Raw genomic sequence first — 19,508 nt, forward strand, 5'->3', positions numbered from 1 at the left:
CCTTCCCTTTATCTAATTGGATGCATGACCTTGATAGGGATTCTAACTTAAGATTCATCCTTATCTGCCAAATATTGCAATTCAATTTGTAAGTGGACTCAAAAATGATTTGTATAGTAGTATGCGCCATTACAAAAAACTATGTTAAAATTGTGTTACTTGACATCTGAAGCCTTTGATGCTCAACATATACTGATTTCTATACTATGACTTGGCATTTGAATGACTGAGCACACATTGCTTTCTGAGCTCCTGAATCACTCAGCATACACTGTTTGCTTAGCACTTGAGTGACTTGGCACATGAGTGGCTTGGTACTCATTGTGGAATTAGCATGCTTTATCTTATACATGTTGTGCTCAACATGTACTGGTTATTCAACATGAACTAACTAAATCACTTAAGTATGTAGACACTCACTTGTCAAAACCAATCTAAGATCAACATTCTCCCCCTTTGACATGGGTGTCCAAAACACTTGATCATACATTGATATCCTTATTCTTACAAGCATAACATATCTCTTATTTTGCTTCTATACAAAATTTTGCAATAACTTATACATCAAAATTTGATAACCACCCCTAAGTTGATTGATCTGTTCTACACTCAAAATCTAACTCCTACTGAATAGATGTATCTTAATAGATACTCTTTCACTTCATGTTGTTTGTGTTGTTCTTTGCTTGCTCCCCCATGTTCTTACTCTATTTTGGCTTAACTCTCTTTCTCTCCTTGTGTTTAAGCTAACTTAGCTAACTTTCTCTTTATTTGGTTAGCTCCTTTTATTTCTCTTTCTCCCCCTTTTTGATACTTATGTCAATGGGCTATACATTGATAGTGTATTTGTCCAATAAATATTTATGGACCTCTAGCATAATCTTAAGAGCTGGATCCCAATTTTCACATGCTACATCCAAAAACTAAATTTGGATGGCCAGCTTGGCAGCAAGGTGGACTTAGCCATCTAATGTAGAAAGATGAGGGTCTTTATTCATAAGTGTTTCTACATAGGCTAGCTCCTTGTGCAAAATCTCTGTGTGAGGAGTCAAATTTTTTTGTATGTTGATCAGTTTGGCCCTTATATTGGTTTCTTCTATAGATAATGTTGCTAACTAACTCTATGTTTGCAATAAAGCTCTAAAATGTTTTTCACTTTGAGCTAGATTCATACGCAATTTAGCTCTAGATGACTGCATTTTGCTCTCCAAGCTCAGGATGTGATTCCTTGTCTCTTGAGTGAAGACTGTGGGGTTGCATAGGTTTGTGTACAGTGAGAAAATGTTCTAAAGTACGTTCTTCACACTCTCTACCTTAGTTTCCAATGAAACTTGTGTAAGTGCTATGTCACTTGATATTTTCTCATTCACTTTACATTGATATTTCTTTTCAGACAATTCTAATAATTTAGGATTGGTATCAAGACTTGTATCACTTACCTTTTCCACTATATTTGTCAATTGTTCAATTAGTGGCTTGGTTTCATTTGGAGTAGGAAGATTGAATGCATCTAGGAAGATTTTTTTAATATCTAGCAAAGCTTGCTTCTTCCTGTGCTCTCTTCTGAGTAGTTCCTAATGTTTCTTTCTTGCTAGGGCCTTTTGTAGTATACCCATCTTCTCTATTGTCATGGTGTCATAATCATGCTTTGGTAAAAAAATCTCTCAATCCAAGCTTACATTTTTATATGTTACTACATATTCTACCTTTGATGAAATTGGAATCAAAACTAAAAATTGTGAACATGTTGCATCTGTGCTTGACCTTTGAAGAGTGTAACTAGAAGGAGTGCCAGATTCTGGTAAATTTACAAGGGCTTGAATGGCTACTTACTCTTTTGGATTTAGTGTCAACTTGGTCTCTTTAGGCTTTTCCTTTTCTACCACAATGCCTTGAATTGCACCTTGCACTTGTGCTAGAGATGCAGATAAATCTATTTGACCTATTTGACTTTGTGTATTAGTAGTGGCTTAAGATTCCACTTTGTCTCCTTCAACTATATCAACCTTTGTTGGTGTAATTTTTGGTATTTTTTCTAAAGGTTGTACATTAGTGACTTGAGGGGTGATGGTAGGTGGTTCTTGTGTTTTAACATCTTCCCTTGCAGTGTAAGTCATTGGTTTCTAAATTTCATCTACAGTCACTAATACATGAGTATTAGACAATTTTAACTATAGTGTAGATTAATCAAGTATCTTTTTCAGACTTTCCTCTATAGGGGGTTGATTTCCTAAGTAGTGAGATCAAAAATATCCTTTACTATTACTATTTCAATGTTTACACTTGTTATTTGTTGAGGTTTGACCTCTCGCAATTGTGTATCTTGTACACTCTAATCTTGTTGCTGCTCTACTTCAGCTGTTACCTGGTCATCTATATGCATTTTAGTTCTTCCCTCAACTGTGTCTTCATTGTTTTCATCTTCTTCATTTTCTTTAACATCTATAGACTCCTATTCACTTACTTTCATTGTAGCTAATCTATATGTGACCTTCAACATCTGTGTGGACTTCTTCAAAATATCTTCAATATTGTTTTGCAATATGTTGAAGGCTCTACATTTGGGTACAAATATAATTGCATATTTCTTCACGGCCTTAACAATTTGTGCCTCATTTATTCTAGGCATAACTTGAGCAAGTGATGAATCCCTTATTTGCCTTTTTAAATTCAAACAATAATGTCATTTTTGCTCAACTCTCTCATATAAGCTTTTAGGCATAAAGTTAGCAATCTCTAGTGGGGCTTTTTAAAAATTTTCCATCATGGCTATATTTCCTCCTCCACTTGATTCTTCTCAACTTTTCCAAGGTTATCAAAATTAATGTTAGAAAATCCTAACAAATCTTCATTATTCCTAATATCCTCACGTAGGTTTTCAAAATCTAAAGTTGTTTGTGACTCACTACTTGGAAAGTGTTGGTGCCATCTGATTTTATTCTTTCCTCATTAGATTAAGCTTGAGCAATGTATTTTCTCCTTGGTCTTTTTTTTTCTCCTTCTTCTTGCTTTGTAGGTTGAATTTTTTCTTTTTCCTTTTGTGCAGTGACACATGCACTAGCCCTTGTGGTAGGTGTTGTAGGTTTGGGCTAGGTTGGTTTAATAGTCTTCTTAGACCTTGTCACTAGTTGAACCTTAGTCTTTTTCTGCTTTTGATCAGTTGGAGTAGGTACTTCCTCAACTTCTTCTTCCTTGACACCTACAATTTTTGTCTTTTCCACTTATTGATTTGCTCCCATTCCTTGTGTTAGTACAAGTGGTGCTTGGGTCCAGGTGACTTCTTCCACTTCATCATCTTCCTCTTCATCCTCTTCCTACTCAACACCTTCACCAAATTTAGCTTTCAACTTCTTCACCAACTTCTACTTCTTTATAATAGAGGTAGTCTTTAGTTCCATGGTAATTTTAGATTTGGCCATCTCATAATTACTAAATGCTTTGGAATTTTTATCTATATCTTCAGCAAGTAATGTTGTTACTATTGTAGAGGCCTCATCTACATTGATTTCATTGTCTAATGGCCATACCCATCTTATCCTTGGAGTTGCTACTTGAACAAATGTATAATCAACATCAACTAGGAAACAAACGTAATCATAGTAATTTTCCACTAATGATACTAGAATTCTCAATATTTTCTTCATAGATTTTTTAAAGTACTCAAAGTAACTAATCATTGAAGATTCAAAATTTTACCCAGCTGTTCAATGAACTCTCCTATTTGTGCTACCACTGACTTGTTTGTTTTCCATGCCATAGTGCCAAATGTAGGAAATGTATTTTGAACATAAAAGAAAATACATATCAAAATAGAACCAAATTTTCACTAAAAACTCTTTTTATTCCTTATTGCTCCTAGGATTTTAATTAATTGCTATAGTTGTAGCTCAACAAGATCATATGTATGATCCTTCTTGACAATTTTGTAACCCATGTCCACTGTAATACAAGACACACTATTCAATATGCTTGATTGGTAAAATTTGTGTGCAATTACCCTTACTAAAAAATCTATTAGAGGATCTGTGATGATGTCAATAGTCATTCCTCTCTTATTCCACACAACCCCTATGTTCTTTTCAATAACCTCTCTTGAATAACTCCTTAAAGTCTTAAGAAGATCTAGGGTTGGATACCTTGTTACCCTATGGATTATTCTTTTGGTGATTTTAATTGGCATATTGTCTGACCAAAGTAAACTATCATGAATTTTGCTCAAAACAATCCTAATCTATTCAGTTTTGAAAACATTTAAGAAATCTAGGGCCCAAGTTAACCCTTCTTTTTCTACAATCTTAAATTCTTCCCTAAACACCCCATTTTCACATAATCTATCATATGCTTGTCTAATCTCCATGTCTCCAATACTTCCAATCTTATAGTTGTAACATTTTCTGACATCTTGAACCATTAAAATTTTTAGTGTTATCAAGGATAATGCACCAAAGGGAACTTGTTTATATGCAATACCTAGTATAGCTTTGAAAATTGGTTGTTTGACCTTATTACTAACTAGTTGAACATTCAAATCCTCTTTACCCTCTATATTCTTTGAACTAGATGCCATTATACGGGACTAGGGTTTATGAAAGTAGAAACAACATAGCTTGACACATGATAAATACCTTGCTAAATCTAATAAATTGGTGTTGAATAGTTGTTTAGATCTTTTGTAATCGCTTCTGATGAATTTCCTAATCACCTTTAGCTCTCTTTTCTCTTTCTCAATTTTGAAATGATGTAAAATGAGCTAAAAATTTGATCAAATACCCTTTTGAAACATTGTAATTAATGCTAAGTGCTTACATTGTTGTAAGCTAGGCATCAACTAATTTCAAGCTCACTTGGCATCCACTAGCATTTTCACTTGTTCATAGGCCATTATGAGCTCAACATAATTAGCTAGTCTATTAGGTTGGCATCCTCTAACATTTCACTTGGAAATCATGTAAACATTTTCATGCTCGTCAATAACATGAAAAACTTAGAGATTTTTCTTTCATTCTTATGTAGACATGTGATTTAACTCAACTAGCTTTTGTAGTCACTTCTGAAGTGTCTCCTAATGCAATTCTTAGGAACATGTCCATATGCTTGACAATAATGATAGCTATATCTTGTATTATAATCCCAGTTATGAGAGTTGCCATTATTTTCTCCCTTTGTTTGCCTTTCTAATGACCACATGGATTTGAATCTACATTCAAAAGCTCTATGTCCATACTTTTAATAGTTATAACAATATCTTTCAAATCTTTGTGTGTGCATGGTAATATTTCTACATTCATATGCCTAATGACCTTGTTTATTGAACTTATGGCAGTGAACCATGCTCTTATGCTTGACATTCTAATTTATAGTTTTTCTCCTACACACATTTGTAGTATGTCCTTTCTTACCAAAATTATGATAAGTAGGTTTGAAGTTCTTACCTTTGTTGCTTCTTTCTTTAGCACTTTTGGATGATTCTCCTTCTTTAGTACTTGTGTAGCCCAATCTAGATGTACCATTATTAGATCTATGGGATCTCAATAATTGCTCAAAGTATTTGATGGATTCACTTGGTCTATTGAAACTTTCAAAAAATTCCTTTTCCCTTTTTAGGTCATTTTTCAATTGCTCATTCTGCAACTTTAATGTTGTTATCTCAATTTCCTTCACATTTAGTTCATAATTGGCATTCATAATTTGACTTAGAGTATCCAATTGGATGTTGGAAATCTTAGTTAGCTCTTATGATTTCTCTTCCAGTCTATTGGTCCAAACACTTTTGTCTTCTTCAATCATGGCTTTGTCTTCCATAGCTTTCTTCTTTTGTTTAATGATATTACATAATAGTATGGCTTGTGATTCCTGCTCGAACTTGAGATTTCTGATTTCCTTAGGTTGGGCTCTCTTCTTTTCCATTAGATCTACAACTACTCCATCAAATTCATTTGAGTCTCCATTGGAAAATAGCTTAGTAGTATCCATCTCTTTGTATTGTGTGTCATTCTCCTCAATGTCAATTTTCTTCCTTCTCTTCAAATATTTCCTTAGGTCGTCTCTTGCCTCATTCAATTGATCTAAAATGAGTTGTATTTCAATTCCTTGATTCTCAATGATCATTTCCAACTTATAGAATTCCATTTTCAAAATCTTTCTTTAAAGCTGCAAAGCTTCTCTTTCAAAGAACTAGGCTCTGATACCAATTGTTAGAATTACAATAGGAAAGGTAAACTTTTATGGGGGGTAAATCAATAGTCTAAAAATTGACCCATATAAAATTCACCACACATCCATAGCATACATTTAATAAGTAAACTAAAAATACCATGTAAAGCATGTACATCTAAATCATGTAAATAAGTAAGCATTCACACATATATATGACACTAGATATGATTGCCCAGAAACCCTCCAATGAGAAGGAAAATTTGGGGTGGGGATGACACCCACAAATCTTCACTACTACAGTAATAAAGTGTATCCAATAAAGCTTACATTTTTTTATCATAAAACATGATCTACCCTATGAAAGGGTTTCCCTGATAAAGGCTTACAAAGACTATAAGGTCTTACCTTGTTAAAGGATTTCAATACACTATTAGAAGTGTGCCTTGTTAAAGAACTTTAACTCACAATTAAGTAAGTACACTGTTAGAGCATATGAATAGAGATTTTTAGGACTACTTTGTTAAGAGGTTTAAGTGATTCACCTATTAGAATGACTTAGCATTGATCCAGTGATTAGAACTATGTTGCTTGATGACAAATCACCTCTAAACTGATGTATTCTCGATCCTTCTTGATCAGATGTCTTGCTGCTATATACTATTCCCTTCCTCTATTCTCCTTTAATTGATTCTACAATTCAATTTCAATTCATAATTCCTTAGCCACCATGAATGCTCTGTTTGTGCATGTAAACCTCTCTCTTTGCTCCACTCACATTACATTAGAAAGTTTAGGGTTTTTCCTCCTTAAGAAGACTTACGTACCTTAGGGTTAGGTATGAATCAATGGCTATGATTCATATATTTTGTCTCTCAAACCTTCCCTTTATCTAATTCATGAATGACCTTCATAGGGATTCGACTTAAGATTTGGCCTTATCTCCAAAATATCGCAATTCAATCTATAAGTTGGCTCAAAAATAGTTTACATAGTAGTTTGTGTCATTACAAACAACTATGTCAAAATGATGTTACTCGGTATCTGAAGTCTTTGATGCTCAACACATACTAATTTCTCTACTATGACTCAGCATGCACTTCTTGCTCAGCTTCTGAATCACTCAATATACACTATCTACTCGACACTTGAGGGACTCGACACATGAGTGGTTCAACACTCACTATGGACTTGTCATGCTCTATCTTATACATGTTGTGCAACTAAGTAAATGACTTAAGTGTGTAGACTCTCTCTTTTCAAAACCAATCTAAGATCAACATGAGAGTCTGCAATGAAAGAAGAAATTGACTCCTTGCTGAAAAATATGACTTGGTATTTGTGGAAGTTGCATGCAGGTAAAAGGACATTACAGAATATATGAGTTTATAGGTTGAAAGAAGATGATGGAGGTAAGAAAATATTTAAAGCCAGGTTAGTTGTAAAAGGACTTGCATAGAAAATAGACATTGATTTTGATGAGATATTCTCTCCTTCTATTAAAATGACTTCTATCCATAGTATTTTAAGTATTGTCACTATTGAAGATTGGCATTTGGGGTAGCTTGATGTTAAAATAACCTTTCTTCATGGTGATTTGGATGAATATATATATATATGGCATAGCCATAAGGATTTGAGGTCAAAGGTAAGGAGAACTCAATGTGTAGATTTAAGAAAAATCTACATGTCTTGAAGCAAGCACCTTGGAAATGGTATCTTAAATTTGATAGTTTTATGCATGAGCATGGATATAGTAGGTTTCATTTAGATCATTGTGTTTATTTTAAGAGGTTGGATGATGACATCTACATTATTTTATATTTATATGTTGACGATATGCTTGTAGTTCAGTCTAACATGGATCAAATTAAAGGGCTGAAATGCCAATTAGCACATTCATTTGGTATGAAGGATTTGGGCAGAGAAAACAAAATCTTGGTAAGAAAATTTGGAGACATAGGAAGAAAAAAAAAAAAAACTTTATCTTAGGTTGATTATAGTGATAAGGTGTTCCAATTTTTCTCTATGGAGAATACTAAAGTTGTCGACACACCTTTACCTAGTCATTTGAAGTTAACTAAAGAGATGTTCCAAAAGATAAAAGAAGAGGAGGATAAGATATCCAAGGTACCTTATGCTTTAGTTGTAAAAGGGTTGATGTATATTATGGTATGTACAAGGCCAAATATTTTCCATATAGTGACAGTTGTTAGAAGGTATATGAGACATCCAAGAATTGAACATTGGAATGCAGTCAAATTGATTCTCAAATATTTGAGAGCAACATCTAGTAAGTGTTTAAACTTTGGGGGCTCTACTACTAACTTACAAGGCTATGTTGACTCAAATTTGGAAGGGGATATTGATACCAGGTAGAGTACTATAGGTTATGTATTTATTGTTGGTGGGGAAACAATGAGCTAAGTTTCTAGGTTATAGAAGGTGAACACTTTATCCACTATAGAGGTAGAGTATGTTGTTGCTATAGAGGCAGTGAATAAGATGATATGGCTTCAATTCTTCTTGGACCAATTGGGACGCCCCTAGAAGGATAATTATTTTTTTATAGATAGTTAGAGTGTCATTCATCTTGCAAAGAGTTCTTTGCATTCAAAGAAAAAATACATATCGTTACAGTACTGTTACATTCAGTCAGCTGTGGATGATGGACAGTTAAAGTTGGAAAAGAAACATATAGATGAAAATCAAGTAGATATGTTTACAAAGGTAGTGACAAGGGGGAAGTTGAACTCCTCTTTAGCTTTAGTTTCTCTTCTAGACTGAACAAAATACAATAACAACTGAGTCCAGGGAGGCTTGATCTAGTGGGAGCCTCATGAAGTAATGACCTAGCTGTAGGATCAATCTAGAAGTTTGAGATTGTTGTCTAGTGTGCAGCCTAATCAATCCGCAAGTGGGAGATTGTTAGTTTGTGGTGACTGATCAGGGAAGTATTGTACATACTCTAGGCCAACTATTGATGACAATTTGCATCTTTTTCTTATATATTACTATAATGAAGGCACCCATGTGGGTTGGCATATATTATAATTCTAAATTCTATAATTCCACATTTGCAACAATAATAAGAAGCCCATATTTTATTCTCATATTTTCTGTTGTTTCTTTGTTTCTATTAAGTGTTTATGGTATTAAGGGGAACACCTTGATGAAGGGCTACACCATCCTTACAAACTCATAAGAAAAATCATAACAATAAGGAGATAAATATATAACAAAATGATTCACAACATCAACAAGATTATATTAACACCAAAAAATGTTTATTATACTTGACAATCCTTACAACATCAACAAGATGATAGCATAACTATGACTTCTTCCAAAAGTAGTTTACAAATGCTTCAACATAGAAAAAAACTCCCAAATAAGAGCTTTCAGAAGAACGGTCTTAACACCAAGACTTTCACTGGGAAAAACTTCCTAACTAAGATCTTATACACTAAGATCATTCACATTCAAAGCTTTCTTACAAGAATATTACACCATGAGAGCTTCTACCAAAGAAAATTATACTTGAAGAGCTTGTATCTGAAGAGCTTGATTACAAAAGCCTTGATTAAATAGGCACTTACACCCCCAAGATATCACAAACACAACCAATGTGGGATAAAAGGTAAATGCAACTACCTTACAACAAATATTAAATTCCCAGCCAAACACAACTAAGCACCACCATGTGGGCTAATTAGAAAATTATATTTCCTTTGTAGAACACAACAAATATTAAATACATAATTTAAGGAAATTTCCACAAACTTCTTAATGCCATCTACACACCTCGATAAATGAAATGACAACCGTTTTTATTTATTTTTCTATTTGATGTCACCTATGCACCTTTTTCCCTTTTCCCCCTTTATTATTTTTTATTATTTTTCCTCTAATTTTTGTCACTTTCTCTCTCCATTTTTAATTTTTAATTTTTTTACTTTCAACATGCCCCTTTTTATTTTTGATGCAAGATGCTCCTACATCAGACACCCATGGTAAGAAAGATTTTGTGAATAAGAAATCACAAAATGAAATAGTCATTGCTGATTTTTTTTTCTCTTCTTCCAACACATAGCTAGAACTAGTGTATGCTAGTGATAATACTCCTTCATAATTAACTCTATCCAAGTATAACTCTCATCTTCCTCCAATCTTGTTAAATTGAACACATCTATAATAAGCCCACCAATGCCATACCAATCTTCCTTTGCATACCACACATCATTAACAAGATCCTCACACAAACCATTATCTTTCAAACTCATTTCAAATACAACATCTTTTGATTTGTAAGAATTTACCTCTTTGACATATTCATCTTCACTTGCTTCTTTCATGTCATCAATAATGCATGTAACCGCTTCACTTGCTTGATCTTCAACTAAGGTAATGTACTCTTCCTCCATTGTTGTAGTCTCCAAATCATCTTGATCTCCTTCGGGCTCACAAATCTTGTCATCTTGATGCTCTTCCTCTCTTTCATCTTCTTTAACTTTAGGGACACAAATATTTCCCTCTTCGTTTTCTTACTCTTACATTAGATATTCTTTCTTTTCCGCATCCAAAGAATTGTCAATATGTCTTTTCTAGTGACACGTTCTTCTCTTTAACAACTTAGCTTCTAATTCGTTCACTTGCTTCTATGAATCAAGAGTTCATCAAGAATCTTAGTCAGTGACCCATCAAAATGAAAGAATTAAAATATCTTAGACATCCTCAAACACTTATGCTAACAAAATTTTTGTTCTTCATCATCATGAAGGTAAGCACAAATATAATCAACATCAAGGTGTAATCTAGAAATCCAAACAATGCTCAAAGTCTGAAGGGGTGAAGTACTATTAAGAAGGACAACTGTTAAAGAAGGGAAATTAACAAAAGAAATACTAAAGAGAAATAAAAACCAAAGATGACTATGAACACTTAAAACTTTAAACTTTAAAAACTTGTCAGCACAAGACTCTTTAGGCCCTAAGACATAAGATAGAACAAATTGTCACAACTAATTAAACACCTCCGAAATTCTCCCAAAGTGAATATAAACATACCTCTAAAGACCAATCCCTGAAGTGTAAAATGCAACTTAAGTAGATAATTTTTGAAAAGAATAAAGATTTTAATAGATGATTAAGATATACTAATGTTGATGGTCTAGATTAGATTTTGAATTCTTATGATCAAGATAAACATAATAGAAAAAGTACTTGAAGCTTGCCAGAATCAACACAATAGGAAGCTATATAGAAAAAGGAAGAAATCCAAAAATTAAAAAGTTCTTTCAGGAAACTTTTTTAATTTGTAGATTAAAGAGGGTGTGCCCTTAACATGATGTGAAGGAGAGAATAACCCCTGATAGTCCCTAATATGGGCAAATGTAAGTTAAATACAAAATATAGGTCCCATGCCATACTGGGAGTTTTCCCTCGGTGTCTACAGTTGAATTGAGTAAACAATTTTAGATTTTTACTTAAATGATATAATATATAGACATTTGCCTTTAACCAATCAAAAAATTAAATTTTTTTTAATAAATATATATGAAATTTGTTGGAATAATCATACATTGAATTCCTTATCACAAAGACAATAAGTAATCGCGTTGACTTGAAATTTATAAAATAGAAATGGCTGTAAAGAAGGTTTCATGTTTTGAATAAAACGAGCCATAATCAAATAAGTTTGAACTTGTGGAAAACCTATTTCCGTGAGCTGGCCGACGTGTGAACCTACGCACTTTTTGGGACAATATGATTGAAACTTTTGGGCTATATTATATATATTGGGATAGGCAGCTTTGTTGAATCATAGTACACACCAATTTTCCATTTGACTCTAAAACATTGCAGAGCAGTTTGGTTTTCAATCCTTCAAGAATTTTGAGAGCATTGGTGGGCTTGTGAAGAAATACAACTCTGTCAAGTTTTCGTGTGTGAAGCTTTTGTTAGTTAGCCAAGAAAGATGGCCGCGGGAGGGTTAAATGCAGGTCCAGTCACTCCTGGTAGAGTGGAGTTGGAGGCGAGGATAACGCCGTATGTTATCATAACATGCATCATTGCTGCAAGCGGAGGCCTCATGTTTGGCTACGATATCGGCATCTCAGGTAATGTTTTGTTGTTTACAATGGAAGGAGATATCTTTGGTCATGTAACGCTTTGTTTTTTCTATGGTCTGTAAATAATTTGGACCAAATAATTACTATGGCTTTGAGTGAGAGAACTGACTGACTGTTACTATTTAATTTGCAGGTGGGGTGACATCTATGAACGATTTCCTGGAGAAATTCTTCCCCGCTGTGTATCGCAAGAAGAATGAGATGAACGACAACGATCCATACTGTAAATATGACAATCAGGGGCTTCAGCTGTTTACCTCATCGCTCTATCTGGCTGGTCTCATTGCCACATTCTTTGCCTCGTATACGACAAGAGTATTTGGCAGAAGGCCAACAATGGTTTTTGCAGGCGTATTTTTCCTGGTTGGAGTAGTTTTAAACGCGGCAGCTAAAGATCTGGCAATGCTGATCATTGGCAGAATTCTGCTGGGATGTGGAGTTGGATTTGCTAATCAGGTACGGGCTGTCTTTGGCGTGGAAAAAAATTTAATTTTGTCTTTCCAATTAGTATTCGTCAATTTATTCTTGATTGAGAATTATGCAATGAATTGAAATAAATTGGTAAATTCCAATATGCCGCAGGCGGTTCCTCTTTTCCTGTCAGAGATAGCGCCGACCAGAATCAGAGGGGCTCTGAATATTCTCTTCCAGTTGAACGTCACAATTGGCATTCTCTTTGCTAACTTGGTGAATTACGGAACCGAGAAAATCAGTCCTTGGGGATGGAGGTTATCACTGGGTCTGGCAGGAATTCCTGCTATTCTTCTTACTGCAGGCTCCATATTTATAGTAGAAACTCCCAACAGCTTGATTGAAAGAGGACTCCTCGAAGAAGGTAAGGCCGTTCTCAGGAAAGTTAGAGGAACCGACGACGTGGACGCAGAATTCAATGAGTTAGTAGAGGCCAGCACAGTAGCTGCCTCAGTCAAGCATCCATTCAGAAATCTTCTGAGGAGGAGAAACAGGCCTCAACTAATCATAGCAATGTGCTTTCAGTTCTTCCAACAGTTTACGGGCATCAACGCCATTATGTTCTACGCCCCTGTGCTCTTCCAGACTTTGGGTTTCAAAAACGATGCCTCTCTCTACTCCTCAGTTATTACCGGTGTTGCAAATGTGTTGTCCACTCTAGTGTCAATCTATTCGGTTGATAAAGTTGGGCGGAGAGTGCTTCTGCTCGAAGCAGGCGTCCAGATGTTTGTTTCACAAGTAATTAATCTTCTATAGCCATAAATTTTAATCACGTTTAACAAATTTTATATAACAAATTGTAACGATGTTGTGTTCATGGGATTGCAGGTGATCATAGGAATAATGTTGGCAAGAGGGATGAAGCAGGATGAAGAGCTATCTCGTGGCGCAGCAGCTGTGATAGTGCTCATGGTCTGCACATTCGTCTCGGCTTTTGCATGGTCATGGGGGCCTCTTGGATGGCTCATTCCCAGCGAGACATTTCCACTAGAGACCAGATCTGCCGGACAAAGCATCACAGTCTGCATCAATCTTGTCTTCACATTCGTCATTGCGCAGGCGTTCCTCTCAATGCTCTGCCATTTCAGATATGGCATCTTCCTGTTTTTCGCCGGCTGGGTTCTTATCATGTCCACATTCGTTCTATTTCTCGTCCCCGAGACAAAGAATGTGCCTATTGAAGAAATGACCGAGAAAGTGTGGAAACAGCACTGGCTGTGGAAGAACTACGTCAGAGACTCCGATCTGATTGAGGTGACGCCTACACCAACCAGGAAATTGGAAAAGCTAATTGCAGGGACTATCAGAATTCCCAGTTATAATTGATTTTGATTTTGTTGCACAATCCAATCGCAAGCAGCTCAACATGTTTTCTAAACATGCCGAATTATTTGTTCTCCGTCTCATATTGAATGGCTCTATCACTAATAAATTTTAAGCTCGACCTTCAGTCCAATTCTAAAATATATTTAAAATAAGGGTTCACAAACAAGATTATATTCAATATCTTGGCCAAATTTCTGTATTTATATACGTGTACAGAAGTGGACTGTGAATCATTTCTTTGCAATATTTTATTTTCATATACATATAAGCGAAGTCAAACGGTATGAATGAATGTTTAGAAAAATACTAAGTTCTATTGGTTTCAGAAATCAAGTTCTAGGTTGTTAGGTTTCAACATATAAACAAGTGAAAGTAACTGCATTTGCAAGTTAACGTACTTTTCATAAAAACAAGTGAAAACGGTAAACATTATAAAATTTTAATCTATGTTATAGATAAACAAATGGAAGTAATTGAATTTTGAAAGGTACAATACAAGTTAGATAATTTATAGTAATTGTAACTATTATTTGTTCTTAGAAGAACATGAGTAAATTGTCTAGAATCAAATGTTAGAAGGAAAATGGTAAACTTTATAAAATGGTAATTTGTATTTTATAGAATAATAAGTAAAAGTAATTGCATCTTGTAGGTTATACTAAGAGAGGTTAGATAGCTTATAGTAGTTGTAAGTTATAAATAATCTTAGAAGAATATGACTAGATTTGTCAAGTATTGCCTAGAATAATGATAGCCCTTTGTATAAATATTCATAAAATCAAGACAAGTTCTCATCAATTACTATTTATATTTATATATTTTGTATAGAATTTTATTATAACACGTGTTGTAATAAATTCTTCTTAATAAGTTTGTATCTGTATGCTGGTATGTAGTTTCTTATCAGTATTTTACAATTTATATAGTTTATTACATTATTTTAAAGATTTGTCTTTGAACCCCTCTCGAGTTTAATCTATTGGCATAGCAACCATTCAAATCCCTCTATAGTTTCTTATTGGTATTTTTAATTTCCTATTCTAGATTTTTCTTTCAATATACTAACTCTAACTAAATATCTACAATAGGAAATTAAAAAGGAGCCTCATCAAAATATAGTTCTTAAAATAACAGACTAAGTATCTAGGTAAAATTGTCTAGGAGGCATGGGATCATTTGCATGAATTGTGTGATCATACACTTAGATCATTTGCCTCCATATTACTAGGAAGTTACATGGTTTCTTATCTAAATAGATAATACAAATTTGTCAAGATTGTTTGTCAAGAGGACATTTTTGCAACTAAATTTTTCATAATGTACATCATAAAAATTACTTCACTACACCAATATTTTTAAAAAGATTTTGTTTCACATTAAGCTCAACAAATGTGGAGGATACACAATTCCTTTCTAAAACTACCACATGTTATTGAATAGGAGTGTTGGGGGGATGTTGAAGAGGGTATCACTTGTCTAGAGTTTGTTCTTATTTATGTTTAGATTTTTAAGAGTATTGAATGAGTTAAAGTGTGAGAAGTAAATTATCCCATGGTATTTTAAGATATTTTCAATTATACCCAACTATTTTAAGGGCAACTAGCTTAACCATTAATAGTGAAAAATGATACAAGAATAATGCAAGTATTTTAGTCATAGAGGCTAAACATAGAGGAATTAAGGATCAATCCTTATAATCAAGAAGCTCATTGCCATAAATGTATATGCCAATTACAATAGTACTCCAAAGTCCCAATTTCTTTAATGCACAACTCTAAAGCCAAAGTCAGAGTGGGGTTAAATCATAGAGGTATCTACCTTGTCTAGTAGTCCTCTGAAAACTTAAATTTTCAACCATCTCCTAGCAACCATGTCAATCAAACAAAAGTTGTATCCTTTGATATTAAATATTAGGAAATTAGAAATCAAAGGGAAAGAAAAAAAGTGTATTTTTCTCACAATCTTATTCCATTTCTTTACCTCCTTAAGTATCCTCCAAACTTGTTTATCTAGAAGAGCATTATTAGTGACACTAATATGCATATTTCCTAGCCCTCATCTCTCAAGTTTGCAAAATTTTCCCAAGAAATGAGAGCCATTATTTTTCTCTCTTTAGCCTCGATCTAATGAGAGTTATTCTAGTTTATTTCAATAGAATCCAAAAACAAGGATGGGATCTTCAAAAGGATCAAAGCATAAATAGGCAAGTTTTAAAGGGTACTCTTGAGAAGATGGATTTTTCCTACCTAACTAACAAAAACCCCTTTCCATCATACCAACCTATTATTAAATATTTCCATCAAGAAAGACCAAAGGAGTTGGCGTTTATAATCCAAGAGGTAAGACTAGATAAAGAGATGGGAAATTCTCAATACCACACCCAATAATTCTTGATATTATTAATCATCTTGCCTCTAGAGTATTAATGGTAAAAAAGTGAACTTGTGTCCCAACTAATCAATTAATCATTGGTCAAGGAATAATACAATTATACTAGCTTATCGAAGGGCAGTTAAGTTATAATAACCTCTATATTATATATTGAGCTCAAAGGATATTAATACACTTTGCAAGGCCCTTTTATATTTCCTCAATATATCAAATTCTTATATAATAAATTGGAAGTCATAATCATTGGTACTTTAGAATATACCAGCTTGAAGTTGTGTGTTGTATCTATATATATGCAATTAAAGAGTGGGCTAAGAACACATCAAAATTACACTAGCTAGTGACAAATCCAATTTCATATTCCTCATGTATTATTAAGGAGGGTATTGGATTACATGTTGATCTAGATTATTCAATGAATAAATTAATGGTATTTATTCTACATCATAGAAACCCTATCACATACTGTGATAGCCATGTATGATGACTAATCTATTCTATAACTACTCTGAGATTGTGCTTGTATATGATAATTGTTACTTTCGATGTATACTAGAAGTTATAGGATAATAATGATCTCAGGCAAGGATATGTAATCTCTAATATTCTAATGTTGTGTGTGTGTGTGTGTGTGTGTGTGTGTGTGAGTGAGTGAGTGTGTGTGTGTGTGTGTGTGTGTGTGTGTGTGTGTGTGTGTGTGTGTGTGTGTGTGTGAGAGAGAGAGAGAGAGAGAGAGAGAGTAATTGTCTCTATTATAGGAATCATCTTTGATGTATATCTGATGTTATATATTCTTCAATGGTTTTTGCTTTTGATATACAATTGTATTGCTTTCACCAGGCATCCTTCTATTCTCTATAGTTGAGAGATTCTAAAAAGGGAATATATAATTTATAAAATCAATTCTTCTTATCTTCCTTTGGAGAGTTAATTAGCTTGTATAAATATGTGCTTTGGGATATGAAAAGACATGGTGGAAAGTCATCACCTTTCATAACTAGTGTATTTGTTCTTCATGATTATTATGAATGAATCATGGATGATTACTCAACATTATGAGTGATTAAAGATAATTGATAATGTAAGCCCCATAATGTTGGCTAGTATAATAACATATTAACAATGTATAATCTAGTACATGAATAAAACATGAGACCTAATCATGTTGATGCATGGAAATACTAGTAGTGATGATATACACACTCATCAACTTAATATTTGATAGAGGTGTTTATTAATGTGGTGCTCAATGCAATATGCCATGGGTGCCTCTAGTCAATTTATATACTAAACACCAATATTCTTGCTTTACTCTCTTAGCAACCTCCATATAATATTCCAACTGTTTTGTTAGAGATGATTTTTATGTGAATTGAGATTCCTATGCATTGGAGTATTTGCTAGTGGAAACATTTATTTTTATCATTGATATTGCTATTTATTAATAGTTTTCTTATTCTCATTATAGATCTTTTTTTTTCATGTATTACTAATTGATACCAGCCCCTACCATGATCAATCACTATATTATTATTGGTGAAGTAAAGATATTCTTGACTGGTCTTGTAAAATAACCGAGGAGAAATAATGAAAGGTTAGATAATGTATGGTTAGTTTATAATGTGAATATTAATGAGTGTTAAATATTAATTAATTTATATATTGCTTTCAATCCAACTATCACTCTACCAAAAGGCATCTTGATTATTAATGTTGGATTTTCTCTTAATACACTTCATATAGAATCTCCACATTGCAAAAAAATCATCCTTCTTCCACCAACAAATCATTCCATTCACGAAAGACCATGTCTGACAACATCAACACACAACAAAATAGGGAGATGATTGCTAAACTATAGTCTAACATAAAAAGAAAAGATGATGGAAAATGTTATTGCTCTTTCATAATTTGTAAGGGATTAAAGAATAAAATATATCTAATCAAAATAACTAAGGAACATATTAGGAAACATGGTCATATTGAAGGAGGAAATGAGTTTCGTCCATTGGTATCTATTTTAATAATTTATAAAATACATATGATACAATTTGATGATGACATCATGGTCATGGTTAATATAAGGTCATCATTTTGATATAGGCCAATCACACTAGGTTTCATGTTATGGACCATGAGAATCAAAGAATGTGGATTTTGAAATGAGGGAACATGGAGATGTAAATATAGAAGTAGAAGGTAATGATCCTCTTGAAGAAGATCGGGATGATGAAGAAGATGATGATGATGATATTGATACAAACCCTGATGTACCTATACTTGAGAAGGCACATGAGCCCTTATATGAAGGCTCCCAAAGAACCCTTCTCGCTATTATATTGTTGTTTAGGAACTTGAAGGTTATCAATGGTTTATCCAACATAGCAATGGCATGCATGTTAAGGTATTTAATCTTTTGTCATTTTTTTAGTTGTAATTCCCTTACAATTAACATTGGGTGAATTGTGTAGCAATTAATATTCTTCATATTAAAAAATTAGTGTTTGTTACCACCATCAAGCATTCTACCTCACTCATCGGAGGATTAACTATCATTATGAAAGATATTGGAATTGAGTATCAAACACTACGTGCATGTAAGAATGATCATATTATATATCATAAACAATATGAATTTGCAATACAATGCCCTATTTTTCATATTAGTAGATATTGATCAGATCAAATAATTTTTCTAAATAACAATGATTTTAATACTTTCTATTGATCCATTCTTGTAGATTGTTATTGTACTCTCACTATAGTAGGTCCTTATTCTTTCCCTCAAAAAGTAACATTTATAGATTACAAATAACAATGGTTTTTTTTTGTTTTGTTTTTCTTTGTACATCTATATCTCAACATTCCTAAAACATGACATCCTTGTAAAATGTAGGTTAATTGGGGTAGTGTCTTGTATATCTAGCTTGAACTAGTTACATATCTAGATGTTGCATCTTACCAATTGTCCTATGACTTAAAAAATTAAATCTAGATATAAAAGAGTGTTCATTTTGATGATATGAAGATATTTTCT

At 33.5% G+C, this 19,508-nt stretch overlaps 1 pseudogene; it reads left to right on the forward strand.

Moving 5' to 3' along the window:
• Nucleotides 1-12,129: 12,129 nt before the first annotated feature.
• On the forward strand, nucleotides 12,130-14,076 carry LOC149561587 (sugar transport protein MST4-like; annotated as a pseudogene).
• Nucleotides 14,077-19,508: the final 5,432 nt, after the last annotated feature.

The sequence above is a fragment of the Cupressus sempervirens genome, chromosome 4 (assembly GCF_028749045.1).
Source record: "Cupressus sempervirens isolate cs-2001-9-10 chromosome 4, ASM2874904v1, whole genome shotgun sequence".
In the NCBI taxonomy this organism is placed as follows: Eukaryota; Viridiplantae; Streptophyta; class Pinopsida; order Cupressales; family Cupressaceae; genus Cupressus; species Cupressus sempervirens.